The 15,558-nt window shown below is 42.2% G+C and overlaps 1 protein-coding gene across 5 annotated transcripts in view; it reads right to left on the minus strand.

Annotated features, from left to right (window-relative positions):
* The window catches only part of Tex2 (testis expressed 2), a 104,043-nt gene that overhangs the window by 64,002 nt on the left and 24,483 nt on the right, over positions 1-15,558 (minus strand). Inside the window, exon 1 of one of the 5 annotated variants that reach the window (XM_087210199.1) lies at positions 11,833-11,934. The exons of the other annotated variants lie outside the window; for them this stretch is intronic. The gene's annotated coding sequence lies outside the window, so the exon portion shown is untranslated. Of the gene's footprint in view, positions 1-11,832; positions 11,935-15,558 lie in introns of those variants that run through there. 5 annotated transcript variants of the gene reach the window in all.

The raw sequence follows: 15,558 nt of genomic DNA on the forward strand, positions 1-15,558 counted from the left end.
ATGGGCAACCATACCCAACTGGAGAAAGACTATTGCAGACATGAAATGCCAGTATAGGAAAGCCACTGCAATGGGACCAAGTCAGCTGCTTGTCAAGGGGGCCACTGAACAAAAAGATCAACCACAACTAAAGGGCTATAATGGGGCTGGGGGCAAGGAAAGAAGGTCAGCATTTAAATTTAGGGGTAGGGAATACCATTCAAAACTTTTAAAGCCTCTCCCCTAAATTTATATTTAAGTCATTTTTTTGTTTTGTTTTTGAGACAGGGTCTCACTGTGCATAGTTCACGCTGGCCTTGAACTCACTACATAGCCCAGGCTGGCCTCGAACTTGGGGCAATCCTCCTGCCTCAGCCTTCTGAGTGCTGCAATTACAGGTATGCGCCACCACACCCAGCTATATTTAAATCTTGAGAGAGAACTATTCACTATCAGCTCTTGAGAAGCTGGAAAACCAGGTGTAAACCTTTTCTTCAGGGGAGAGAATGCCTGGCTACTAGGAAACTGTAGCAGTGAAAACTAGAGGAGGAACAAGAGTGGTCACAAAATAGCACATTTCAAAAGCTGATATTCATGGGGTCCAAAGCTAACAACAGGTAGATTTGGGGAAAGATGTAAGGTATTCCTTACTCAATTTTTATTTTTGCAACCACTTTAAAGTTAAAAACTATGTTCAAATTAAAAACCAAACCAGGACCGGGGATTTAGCTCAGTGGTTTCACCGCCTGCTACGCAAGCGCAAAGACCCGAGTTCGATCCCTGGTAGCAAAAAAAAAACCAAACCAAACCAAGACACCAGCAGTGTTCTTAACCACTGTTTGGTTTTGGGTCTATCACATACATTGCTCCCCTCCCACCTACAATAGCTTTACCAGTCAGAATTATCGAGCAAGGCTACAGATAGTAAGAGGAGGAAGCCCAAGTTTTACCATTCCCTTGAATTTTTAAACTTTATCTGGACATATAAATTCTTGGGAAACTACAAAAATCATACAGGGAGGTCCCAGGTACCTTTCAAATTTTAAAGTCAAATAAATGCCAAGTGGTTCAGAAATCAGGTTTTAGCTGCAAATCAGTAGTTCACCCCTGTAGAAAAAATACATTTCAACAAGCACAGTGAAACTCCCTTTCTAAGCACCTTCTTACAAATAATGCTGCAATAATACCATACATGACACTGTACATAAACATTACTACCTTGAAAAGCCTTCTATGTAGGTCCTGTGTACAAGAGTAAGTCTGGGCCAGGGATTTAGCTCAGTGGTTCCGCTGCCTGCCTTGCAGGCCCAAGGTCCTGAGTTCGATCTCCAGTACCCCTGCCCCCCACCAAAAAGGGGTGGAGTAGGAGGCTTTCACAGAAGCAGAATTCCTGGGTTAAGTACATATTTAAATTTTTTTTTTTTTTTTGGTACCAGGGATTGAGAACTCGGGACCTTTTGCTCATGAGGCAGGTGGCAGAACCACTGAGCTAAATCCCCGGCCCACATATTTAAATTTTTGAAACTGTCTTGCCAATTCATCCTACTTAGCAATTTACACTCCTACTAGTATTGTATAAAATGTCTATCGTGACCCCTCCAGATAGCAGTAGAGTGTTTGTCTAGCATGCAGGAGGCTAGGCTCAATCCCGGCACCCTCATTAAAAAAAAAATTCTACTCACCCAACATCTGGCGACAAAGATATCTCAATTAACTCAATGTTGGGGCCGGGGATTTAGCTCAGTGGTTCCAACGCCTGCTTCGCAAGCTAAGGACCCGAGTTTGATTCCCGGTACCACAAAAAGAAAAAAAAAAGCACTGGTCTTCAAAGCTTTTTATTTTTGTACTGGGGACTGAACTCAGGTCCTCGCGCTTGCGGGGCAGGTGGCGGAACCACTGAGCTAAATCCCCGGCCTCCAAGTCTTTTTAGACAGTGTTGACAACATTGCTCTCTGTGCAAGGATCAAAATTTTAACTCTGGGAAAACTGGTATGGACAGTCATTTCTCTATATGTCCTTCCTATAATAAAAGGTAAAGTATTTGGATGATTTTTTTTCTTATTTAGTTTACTAACTGTATTAGTTACTAGGAAACCTGATTTACATATCTGAATCTTTTAGTATCTATTGATCAGATTCTCCATGAGAATTATTTCAGATTAAATCTTCATAATTTGAGAAAACTCAGAACTAAGAACAAAAAAATTAGCACTTCTTTGACCACAAACATTACTTTTTACACAAGCAACAGCAGACTTAACTTGGATATAGGGCAGAAAAATTTGCTAAGTATACTCTTACATCAGAATTTTATTTATAGATTGGAATCTGAGGCCAAAAGAAGATACTACTTTTTTTTTTTTTCTAAAATAAATGTCTGCATTTATTTTAGGGACAACTAGTCAGCAAGTGTTGAGAAGTAAAACTGGTGGGATAGTACTGTGGGAGAAGACTATCCTCTTAACTTTGTCTCCTTTTTTCTGAACCTGGATTATAAAATGTATCAAATAAAATGCCAGACTAAACACTGAAGGGGGGGCCCTACTTTTAAAATACGTGAGGTGAGGGAAGCAAATCCATGCCAAGTTAAGACTTCAAAGTAGTGTGATCTGCATTCTTGTCCACCTACACACTGTCCCAAACATCCTGCCATTAATTAGCTAAATGGCCCATCTCGTAAACAATTACTAAATGCTGAGGGGGCTGGAAAAGAGCTAGGGTCACAAACCAGTCAGTCCACTCCTTAGGATCTGAAGAAGGTGAACTTTTATCTTGTACAGGATGGGGAAAAGAAATCGCCTCAGTGTAACATTGTCTTTCCTGTTGTTGCAGACACAGTTGCATTAGCAGGCTAGAAAAGCGATCCCGTTCCAGCGGCAGGCACTTGTGAATGGGGAAAGGGGGCCAATCTTGTGGCTGTGGCGTCGGATAGCCGAAGATACTATTTTTTAAGAATCATGTTTGAGGGGCCGGGGATTTAACTCAGTGGTTCCAGCGCCTGCCTCACAAGTGCAAGGTCCTGAGTTCGATTCCCGGTGCAAAAAAAAAGAAAAAAGAAAAGAATCATGTTTGAGATATATGAGTGTGTAAGTATACGGGGGTGGGGGGTGGGGTACACAGACAGAAAGTAGTAGGAGAGAAAAAGGAAGTGACAGGAAGGGGGTGAGAGAAATCGTGGTGGAAGGCTTCCTAGAAGCCACATGCAAACTGGCCCTTGCAGATGTGAGAGAAACTCTCCAGCAGAGACAGAGTGAGAGTACATTCTAAGTGGTAGAGAAAAGGGAAGAAGGCAAGAAACCAAAGCCACATGGAAGACCTTGCCAGGTCAGGAGCTACTACATACCTGGAAGAGACAGTCCTGAGCTGGCCAGTTGGTCACCTTGTGATTCCTTCTGAGAAGACCTACGATACTTGCCTATGGGCCCTGAGAGGGAATAGTCCCTTTTCAACTCCACTGCTGCTGTGAATTGTGGCAAGAAAGGACTTAAGCTAAGGACACCTCAGTGACAAGGTGACCAGGCCCAAAAGCTCCACCCAAGTGTGAGATTCTGACAACTGTTCAGTTAGTAGCAGAGTCAGCCACCAAAAAGACATTCAGTGAGGCCATGAGGCAGCACAGGTAGGAGCTCCGTGGAGGATCCAGACCCTCAGATGACTATGAGGGGCTCCTTCTCTTCACCCTCCTGTGCTGTACATGGAGGGGAACCTCTTCCATTGTCTTCAAGGAATTTTCCAGAGGGCTCTAAATTCTATCAGAACAGGGCATATTTAAGAGTCCTATTTTTCCATTTTGCACCAGAGAAATTCTTGGCAACTATAAAAATCAAGCAAAGAAAACCAGGGTGCTAAGGCAATTAAGTAAAAATATTTTTCAAATAATATTCAAACAACTCATCTCACATTAACAAATACTTCTAGGCCTCCCAGATTTCTTTTGTTTGGCACAGCTGCAGAAACATCCCTTACATGTTCTGGTCATAGTAAGTACAGTTGCTGAGTCTACTAAGAATGAGATGCCTGGGCCGGGGATTTAGCTCAGTGGTTCCGGTGCCTGCCTCACAAGCGCAAGGTCCTGAGTTTGATCCCCGGTACAAAAAAAAAAAGAATGAGATGCACATAACTGGCACTTGTCCTCAGTTGCATTTTGACTTTGGAGAAGAGCCAGAAGTTGCATGGTGCCAGATTCAGTGAATAAGGTAGATAAGGACGTACCAAAATGTTTTTGACAGATATTGCTGTAAACATTTAATCAATGAGATGTGGTCTAAAAATAAGGTGAATGTTTAAATTTAAAATTTCATTTTAATGAAAGACACAATGCCATTAATTCTGCCCCAAATATTCCCCTTCACTCCTAATACATTTATTTCACTATTCCTGGCAACGTGTCTTTTAATGTAGTTTTAAAAAATTAATCATTCATTGTATTTTTTGACCACTCCTTCTATGAAGCTGCCTTCTAGTCATGAGTCACTCCCAAGGCCAGTGGTCTCCACCAGCTGGGGAGGGTATGGTGGGTAAAGCCATGTGGGTAAAGCCAGTTGTTACAGACCCCAACCAGGAGGTGGCTGCAGTATGTAGACCTGGTCTGTCATTCAGCCACACCCATGCTGTTTCCAGAAAATTCTTGAATTAGCTCACTGACTTCCTATTAGATTCCCCACTCATATGGTTCTTGACTGTGTCTGTCTTTCAGACCTCCAGTTTCGTGTCTTCCTCTTTTCTCCATCTCAACAGATGGCCTTGACAGTTAATTCACTGGGAAGGTGGTAGGAGTTGCTATCTTGTGTCTATACCCAACTGTATATACTCATCACTATTCCTTCCTGTTAGAAACTTTCCCATCCATCCCTATCTACTCCCCACCCAGGTCCCATGAGACATAATTCTAAACCAAATGGACCCACGCCAGGTCCCCTTGTTCCTGCCCATCCCAACCCTGACCCATACTAATTCAGTCCCATCCATCATGGTACTGCTGCTCCTTCAGCTACCAAGACCACTGATCCAAAGAGTCATCTATAACACACTCTTCCTTATCCTCCAAATCTCTTTAGTGTAGATGATGGCAAAAACAAAAACAAAAAGAAGAAGACAATTCCAGATAGAAAACCAAAGCCCAGTGGGTAAGCCCAAATACTTCTCTTCTGTCTGGTCAATGAACTTTCGGAATCTGAACTCCATTTCTTTCTTTCTTTTTTTTTTTTTTTTGGTATGGGGATTGAACTTGGGTCCTTGCACTTGTGCAGCAGGCAGTGAAACCACTGAGCTAAATCCCCAGCCCTTGAACTCCATTTCTAATCTGGCTCAAGGACATTAGTCTACTTTGAGTCATATTTGAAATTTTCTCATTCAACAGAAGCAAGACCCTGGAAAAGGATGGAGGATCTGTGCCTGCTGTTCCCAGACACACAGGAGTCTACAACACGCAGTAATGTAGTCACAAAATGGCTGGTCATGGGAAGTGTCCTGGGAATAATGGAAGATCTAAACTCAGCATGAGAGCTAGATGTGTGGCACAAGCCTGAGGCAGGAGGATTGCCATGAGTTCAAGGCCAGCCTGGACTACACAGTGAATTCAATGCCAGCCTAAACTACAGTGAGGCCCTGTCTCAATGAATGACTGACTGAATAAACAAACTCAGCCATGAGAGACCATTTGAAATGATTTCTAAACATCACCATGGACACCAGCATTGGGAAGAACATGGAAAAACTTCAGACTTGTCCAGAGAAGGGAGTAGAGCAGATGGATAGCTTCTAATTGAAATGCATGGGAGCTTGGTGGTCACTTCTCGGGGAGGCGAAGTAGGTTACAAGGTCAGGGGGAAAGGCAAGCTATCTATTTCCAAAATGATCCCCAAAAATCTCTTGAGTCTCCCACAAAGGACTGTACAGGTGCTTCAAGCAACCCCATGAAGTCACTGTTGTCTCCATTAAGTTTGAGGAAATAGGCTGACTAGAGGATAGAAGCAAAAGAAACTGAAGACAAGCTGGCCACTCACACCATTCTGGCCCTAAGAAGATTAACAAATCTCTCATGTGGAAGGAGTGTTCTCTGGGGTTCCTGCTTGCCTGACCATTTGCTCTACTTTGGTTTAATATTATGCTTCTGTTGGGCCAGGGATTTAGCTCAGTGGTTTCGCTGCCTGCTGTGCAAGCGCAAGGACGTGAGTTCAATCCCCGGTACCAAAAGAAAAAAAAAATTATTATGCTTCTGTAACTTTAAGACATATTAATTGATGTGGTTGTTTCGAGGATTTAGGTAGGTTAAGTAATTTCTGAAGTCAGGTAAAAAAATGAATGGGCAACACTACTACACAGAAAACCTGGTTAAGAACTCAAACTCTGAAATTAAATAAGCCAGGCTTCAAATCTCAGCTCCACTGCTTATCAGTGTTTGACCCTGGATGAATTCCTACCAAAAGCCTTTTTTTTTCCTATATAAAATGGAGATAATAGTGCCTTCCCCACAGGGGCTACTGGGAGAGCTAAGAAGTAACACTTAACAGATGTAAACCATTATTATTATTGGCATTCACAGCAGGCCTGAGCACTCATGGGCATGTTATCAAGGATCAAACAGCCTGTCCCCAGCCTGCCTTAATCACCAAAATTAGAGGCGACCGTCAAGAATGACAGACAGGGACAATGTAGAAATATGGGAAAGCCTGTATGTTGTAACACACAGTGAAAAAGCAGAACTTGGGATGATGTGTGTGCATAAAACACAACTAGTAAAAGGAACATATAATCAACAGAATCCTGGAAGCCTACAAAGACTAAGTAGCAATGGTGTTTCATGTAAAAGAGTTATCTTTGCTTTAAGTGCAAAGCTGGCTGAAAGGATCATTTTTTAAATGAGAGCACTGGCTAGGCATGGTGGTGCATGTCTGTAATCCCAGCAGTTGGGGGGCTGAAAGTATCACCTCGAGTTTGAGGCCAGCCAGGGCTAATGTAGTGAGTTCAAGGCCAGCCTGGACTACATAGTGAGACCCTGATTCAAAAAGAACAACAAAAGGGACCAATGAGTGGTTTTGCCGCCTGCTGCGCAAGCGCAAGGACCCGAGTTTGATCCTCAGTATGAAAAAAAAAAAAAGAAAAAAGAAAAAAAAAGGGAGCAATGGACGAGACCTGTAGTTAGACCACACTATCCCCTCCCCATCTATCCCCATCTCCATACTGGCCACATGTTTTGCAAGATTCTAACAATGTTTAAGAGTAACTGATTCATTCAGTTTATTACTTTTTCCATTTCAATACCAATCCAAATTTTAATCAGCAATCCATATTTATAAAGGGTTCACAGTATTATGTAATCAAACCATTACCACAGGTGTGATGATAAGTAAATACCATTAAGCAAGAACTAAACAGTTACTTAATTTTGATAGTCAAGGGCACTCACAGTCAAGGTCAACCTCATTGTAAAGGTAGTGAGCACATTCAGGCAGGGGTGGGGGGGAGTGAGCTCTGTTACCAGCTGTAGTAATAATGTCTAGAGTTAGACCAATTCTGTCTCAGAAATCCATATTATATCCACAGCCAATCAGAACTTAGAATCAGTATGAACCCATACTGAGCTATAATTCCAAACAAAAGCAAGGAAAAATCTGAAGGTTTGTGTAACTTTTGTGTTCATATCTTGAGTATATGCATAGTTTCCAGAAGGCCTTTAGAAAGGCTGAAAATGCCCACCTGGCTCCCATGGGCTCCTTTGCAGATACCAAGTTGGAGCCACAAGCCTAGGTCGGCTCTACCTAGCCAACTGCAGACAGGACAACTGGTTATCCTAATTGTTACATTCTTTATCACAGTTCTGAAAGGGCAAGTGCATTTTAGGATTGAATGAAGGAGAAATGTACCAGAAAATCCTATGAAACATATTCAACTCAGACAATCCAGTCATCCTTCTCCATCTCTGGGCTTGTCAAGATTGAGGAATGGGGATTGGAAAACATAATTTGAAAAAAATCCCTCAGTAATCACAAACCTATGTGTGTATAAACACATACATATACACTCATGTACACACAATGCCCACCATGGAATTGAGACTCATAGTCTAAATCAACACAGATTATCAGAAGCATATTATACTACTTAAATATGCAAATCCAGAAAGAGGCAACAAGATCTGTACAGTACCACCTATTCCTGGGCACCAGTAACTAGTAAATACAGTCTATTCCTACATTACAAAGCACAATTTCTGAAACAATTATGTCATAACATGCTATTGCTCTGTAAGGCATATCTCCATCAAGGTCAGTAAGTCAACTCTTTGGACATTTTAAATGAGTAATCAGGTGGGCAGTTGATATCATTGGTGCAGGCACAATGAGACTATATTCTAGTCTTGTCACACTGGTCTACACTATTTGGCTTTTAAGTCTGGCCTCATCTTCTGAGTCCTGGTCTCAGCCCCCTAACTCAGACTCTGGGGTCAGAGTGGACGCAGCCAGGCCTTCAGGATATCCATTCCTGAAGGTCTGCTTCACTGCTGTCATAAAGGTCAACTGCGGGGCAGAAGGCAAAAATGAAGGATATGGAAGAAAGGTAAGTGGAATAAAAAAAAATGGATGCATAAGGGGACAAGAGAAAAACTGCTTCTTGGCAGATCAGGGAAATAAGCACCAGGAGTATTTCATAACCAGAAATATGAGTACACAGCATGGAACCAAACTGTCTGATCTAATTCTAGAGGTGCTATAAACCTGATGGCTGTATTGGGGCTCCATCTGATATTTCAAAGAAATGAACGCTGTAAAACTGTTATCTTGTTGTTTTTCTGTTCACAGGTTCAATAATCGCCTAACAGCAGTGTCCTGCCCTTTCCAGATGATTAGTGCTGAGTTTATTGGTCTATTTCCTTCCAGCTTATGCAGGTCCTCAGAGAATGCTGTCTGCCAAAACAGGCACAGAGCTTTCTGGCTGTCCATGTACAATCAGGAGCCCATTAAATACCTCTCAGATAACTCAACACCCAAAATTGTCCTCCATGGTACAACTAGCAGCTGAGGCTAACTGCAAACAGGGGCAGCATCCCTGGGTCTGGATTTCCTCAACTGTGGGCCCCAATGGTAAAACCCCACCCCAAAGACTATGGAGAGAAAGAATATATGGGACAGCATTTCACAAATTGTAAAGTACAAGCAGTGACACTGTGCAGGAATGTTATGGCCCACCACACTACACTCTCCCCTTGGATCTATCTCTATGATGAGTCGAATGCACTGAGAAAGATCATCATTTGTTCACAACAGGCCCTATCAATTTGGTATTCTACTTGAATAAAGATGTTAAAAGGTTATTCTTTCCTTGAGAAAACAAGAGTATTTTTTTTCCTCCAAAAACTGACTGCCTTCTTGTGTGTTATGGGAACATATTTCTATCCTTTGGAGAATTGGTAACAATTAGCCTGGAGCTTTACTGGGACACTATACGAGACTATATCAGATACGGTTCCCGACAAAGTTCTACATGTAGCAAACACTCATCCTTATTACTGTTAGTTACCTGGTGACTTTGTCCATGACTTGGTCTTCCCTTTTGCACTGGCTAAGGCAGCTGCCTCCACAGTTTTCCCCTATGTAAAGTACTCCATGAAATGTTAATCAAAATGGTTCAAGGGACTACTATACAGGAATTAATTTCAAAAGTATCATCTAGTTAAAAACAAACTATTTTCTTCTCTACTATTATGTATATAAAATAAGTCTTGGAGTTGATTACAGAGCTAAGGCTCTCTTAATTGCACAATTTATGCACTGTTACAGGTCTGCACAAACATACTAATGTCAGGCAAACCTTTCTAGTTGGACCCAGCTCTGAGAGGGGAGGCAGCATTCAGTATTTGCCGTGTGTACCCGGGCTGAACACAGATCATGAAGAGTACCTGCCCTGCCCTCGGGGACCATGTGGGTGGGGTAGGGAGAAGGATCAAATAATGTCAGAGCCAGAAAGGAGCACGAAGGGCTCCAAAAGCTCACAGTCAGCAGGGAGACCACATGAATTTGAGGGTTGCTTATGGAAGAGTCCCCAGAGCAAGCATGAACTGGGCTGACCTCTCAAGGATGAGCCGGAGTTGACTGACTGTAGAGTGGGCATTCCAGGAGAAAGCAGCTCCAAAAAGCACCTGAGGCAGGAGCACAGCCTTAAGACAACCCTTGGGGTGAGCACAGCCCACACAGCAAGAGACTGGAGATGACTGGAGATGAGGCAGAGGCCAGGCATCCAGGGCTTTGAAGGCCACACTGAAGGTGTGGTCTTTGTCCCAAAAGCAATCATTGTTTGTGATCTCGAGGCAGGTGCTGAGGTGACCAGACATACACTGACTCCAGCTACAGTGTGGAAAACAGTGTCGAGAGGCAAGAAGGAGTTGGAAAGGTCAATCTCTTATATTTCAGGTGAGGGATTGTGGTAGGTAGCCTGGACTCAAGGGTAACTGTAAGGACGGATTTGACAGGCAGGTGACAAATGCATGGGACTTGATGGGTTGGATCTGACAGGAAGGAAGAGGGTGTTCTCCAGGATAAGGATCAGCACTGGATTACAAAATTAGAAGGGTCCCAATACCAAGTTTGGGAATAAGAAGAGAACTGGGTTTAGGAGAATGTGCTAGGTTTGAGACATCTTAGAGCCTGAGACCTGGTGACCTGCCAGTGTGGCTATCAGCAAGGTATTTAAAGTTCTGGTTCAGGAACTGATACTATTCCATGCCTCCTAGGGCAGAGACTAACAACTCCTTACAAATAATCCAAAATCAGTAGACAGAATGTGCTAAATGATGAAGTATTTTCTTGAAGTCATGAGCTCCTAATAATACTGTGAAAGTAACATATATTGAAAACTATTTCAGACATATCTGCCTAACTTCAACTCCTTGAAATATATCTTTCAGGAGAAATTTAATTCCATCTACTATTCCACACAAAATTCTTTAAATCCTGGTACCCTCATTGAAATGAGGCAGCAAATAAGAAACTATAACATGGCAAAAGAAAAATAACTGTTCTCTAACACAAGCAATGAGGGGGCTTTGCATCACCCAACTAGCTTATTAGTCTGTACTAATTCAGTCCACTGTAAGAAAAAAAAAAAAAGGAACTAACTTTCACTTAAGATTCATGTCCCAAGCTGAGTGTGGTGGCACACGGCTGTGATCCCAACACTTGGGAGGCTGAGGCAGGAGGTTCGCCATGAGTTCCCATGGGCTACAGAGTGAGTTCAAGGACAGCCTGGGCTACATAGTGAGACCTTGTTTCAAAAAAACAGTGGGGGGCCAGGGATTTAGCTCAGTGGTTTCACTGCCTGCTGCGCAAGCACAAGGACCCGAGTTCAATCTCCGGTACCAAAAAAAAAAGAGGAAAAAGAAAAAGATTCATGTCCCAGACAATTTCCAGATACTTCGCATTTGAATCTTTGTGGGCCTAGGAGGTAGGAATTATGCTTTCATGTCCCAGATAAGGAAACTGAGACCTGAAGTTGAGTAACCTGCTTCAGGCCTGTAATCAGTAAGGACAAACATGGAAATCAAATGAATAGAGGCACTCTTCTCACCAATCCATGCCCAAGACAAGGAAAGGCAAGAAGTTTCCACTTCCCAGGGGGCCAGTCTTCTGTACTGGAGGTCAAATGTTAGGATGTTTATTTAGAGAAGTTTTTTAGCTGGGCGAGGTACCACACTCCTATAATCCCAGAATTTGGGAGGCCTAGAGGTGGGAGGCTGAGGCAAGAGGATCTCCTACAAGTATGAGTCCAGCCAGAACTACACAGAGTTCAAGGCCAGTCTGAACAAGACCTGTCTCAAAAAACCAAAAAAAAAAAAAAAAAAAGGTTTTTTATTATTACATGTATTCAGTAGTTATATTCTTAGCCTCAGGCCGGGGATTTAGCTCAGTGGTTCTGGTGCCTGCCTTGCAAGTGCGAGGTCCTGAGTTTGATCTCCAGTACCTAAAAAAAAAAACAACATATATATATATATATATATTCCTCAAGATAACCTTAATTTTTAAAGGCCTGTTCTTGTTCGTTCAGTGCTCTCTGTTGCAGCTATTTTATTTTATTTTTTGAGACAGGGTCTAGCTATGTAGTCCAGCCTGGCCTCAAACTCACAGCAATCCTACCTCAACCTCCTGAGTGCTGGGATCATGGGGTGCGGCACCAAACTCAGCTGCTTCAGATTAAGAGTTTCACCTAAACTGGACATGGCGGTGCACACCTGTAATTCGAGCACTCTGGGAGGGTGAGACAGGAAAATCACAAGTTCAAGACTAGCTTGGGCAACTTAGTGAGCTCCTTTCTGAAAATAAAAAATTTTAAAAGGCTGGAAAGAAAAAAGTAAAAAAATAAAATAAAAAGGCTGGTATGCAGCTCAGTGACAAGGCCCTAGGTTCAATCCTCAGTGCTAGAAGAAAAAAAAAAAAAAAAAAGGTTTCACCTGATTTGACACATGATCATCTCCTAAAAGCTTTGGAAGTTTTATATATAATTGCTTAGAGAATTTGGATCAAAATGCAAACTCAAATCTGGAAGCAGCAAACGTTTGTTTTCTAAAAAATGCTTATGGCAGGTTTCCAACCAAAATCCACTGAAACAACAGTAAACAGACTACTCCTAACAATTTTTAAAAAACAACTTATGGGCTGGGGATTTAGCTCAGTGGCACTAAGCCTGCCTCGTAAGCGCAAGGTTCTGAGTTTGATCCCCAGTACCACAAAACCAAAAAACAAAAACCAAACTTATTTTTAAGCTAAATTCACAAGTTAATTTCCTCAAGAAATAATGCTATAAATATATTCTTTGTCCAGCCACAAATATGAAATTATCAATAAAAGATTCTGTGTGTGGTCAGGAAATACTACACAGTCTTACAGATGGCAAATGTGTGTACTACACAGAAATGGAGGAATGTGTAAATGAAATCATGATAAATGAGGGGGGAGAAACATGAACTAGTTGGTACATGAATTACACAATACTTAAAACTGTGAACAAATGCCGGATATGCTGGAGTGATGTGGATCACTGCCTTCCTCCAGGGTCTTTTATATGTACAGATGTGTGTTGCCAATGGGCATGTGTTGCTCTTTGTCAAAGCCCATTAATGCCCAGGTAATTGAGATCCTAGTACTCAATTTGACACTGCCCATCACCCAAGGCCCAGCCCACCACACCCTGCCCAGCTCAGACTGTGGGCAAAGTTACACAGGTGGCTCTGAAGAGGAGATTGGAGGTGGGAGTCACAAAAGGAAGAAGGGAGCAAGGGCCATGTGACCTCAGGTAGGTCAGACAAGTGCCTGGTACAGCAGAAAGAGCAACATTTCTAACTCAGACCTAGTACACACTTCAGCTGTGCCCCTCCCCAGCTGTGTAATCACAGGCAACCTACATGATCTTCCTGAGCTTCAAGTTTTCATCTGCAAAATGGGAAAAATAAAGTCTGCCTCACAGCATCTGTGTGGCCCTGAAAGGAGTTCTACAAAGCCTGCACAGCAGGCTCTTCATTGGACATCTAGTCCCCTTCCCTCCTTGTGAGGTTTAGGACTCCTGGTCTGCAAAAGGGCGAGCAAGGTGACAATAAAAATAAGAGTGCTGTGGGGGATTACAGGACAACATATGCCTTTGGATCTGTCAGTTCTATCCCTATGCAAATACTGGTTACTAATGTGCCCTGGGACTGGGGTTAATGGGAATAACTGCAGGGCTGATTAACAGGTCAAATGTGTGAAAAAAATGCTTTGAATGGCAACAGCAACATCACTGGTTATAATTTTGTGATTCCACACTTTAAAATGACATTCAGAAAAAAATTAGCCCCAGGCCAACAGCTGTAATCCCTCAACCCATACCCACAGCCTGTTTGGGGGTTCAGGGCAAACTTAGGTCTGCTGGCCTGTGGTGGCCGTGACCACTACAGGGGAAGGATTCAGGTGGTCAGACCTCATGGAGCAATTGTTAAGGACAGCTGCACACACAAAGTACCAGACAGCCAAGTTCAGTGGCCAGGCTCAGAGGCCAGCCAGAGAGTAGGAAGATGCTCAATTTTGCTTTGAAGCAGGACAAAGAGGCCACAGTCCTCATCTCTCCTGTTCATGCTGCAGGAAAACTGACAATAAGAAAAAAAGAAATGTATGGATCATTCTCTCACAAGGCAACTGACACCAGTGTCCTGATTCCTAAAAAGGTCCTTCAAATAAATGTCAAAGTCTCTGCAAAGAAGCCTCACCAAAATTCCGTGATGCCCCCCCAAAAATAGTTACTCCCAAAATGTATTGCAGTAAAAATAACAGGAGGATTCAGGTTAAGAAGACCTCCTCAGAAAGACCTTCCTGACCACTTGCCCTAAGAGAGGTTTTCTTGTCCCCTTGCTCATTTTATTTTTTAGGACAAAAATATTACCTGACACTGACAGTTGTTACCTGTCACCCCACAAGAATATGTTCTATATGTAGCAGAAACTTAGATTTATTTACTGTTCTGTCCCAATTCTGGCATATTAGCAGGTATTTAATATTGTTTGAATGATTGAACAAACACTGCACAAACTACCTAAGTAAACTGTTTATGTTCTGAGAAAATTCCAAGTAGTATAAAAGATAAACATAGCATTAATAACTGAGTATATTTTGGAAAGTAGGCATCAGGTATAATATATTCCTGAATATAAGCTATGACATAGTAGCTACAAGAAAGTGAAATGTAACTTAAAACCCCAGGTCTACTCAACAGTCTCTCCAGGAACAGAGCCCTTCCAACTGAGAACTGCAGAAACAGTACTGAACCATTGTTTGTTTGTTTGTTTTTTGCTTAAATTCTTTTATTGGTACATTTTAGGTATACAATACATTTACATTTATCTTTGGGTGCTTGCACCTGTACATAATGTATCTTAGTTCTTATTTTTTCCCCATTACTTGTGCAACCTTCACCCCTCCACCCTTCCCTATTTACAGACTTCGTTTCCATTTTTTCTTCTTTTCTTATAACTTTTCCTTTCCATTCTTTCTCCATCTCCTCCCACCACTGCTACCCCTTTGGACCTTTTCCTATTTCTAAGTATCAATTATTAGTTATTAATTCTTTTAGTCCTTATTTACACTCTCAGTTTCTCACACTAGAGAAACTATTTGGTATTTACACGTGTGTCTTATTTATTTTTTTTGGTACCGGGGCTCGCACTCAGGTCCTTGCACTTGCACAGCAGGCGGCGGAAACCACTGAGCTAAATGCCTGGCCCTACGTGTGTCTTATTTATTTCATTTTAGAGTATGGCCTCAATATGCATCCATTTAGCTATAAATGACTCTAGTTTCTCGTTCTTTATGGCTGAATAGTACTCCATTTTATAAAAAAAACACATCTTCTTTATCCAGTTTCCAGCTGATGGGCACTTGGGCTGTTTCCAAGCTTTAGCTATTACAAACTGTGCCGCCATAAACATAGGTGCACATATATCACTGTGGTATGATTCTTTTAATTCTTTTGGGAAAATACCCAGCAGGGGAATAGCTGGGTCAAATGGGACCTCTAGTCCTAGTTCTTTGCGGTATCTCCATACTGATTTACATAGTGGTT

This window comes from Heterocephalus glaber, unplaced genomic scaffold (assembly GCF_053883595.1).
Source record: "Heterocephalus glaber isolate CG9 unplaced genomic scaffold, H.glaber_assembly_v1.0 deba00001124, whole genome shotgun sequence".
NCBI lineage: Eukaryota > Metazoa > Chordata > Mammalia > Rodentia > Bathyergidae > Heterocephalus > Heterocephalus glaber.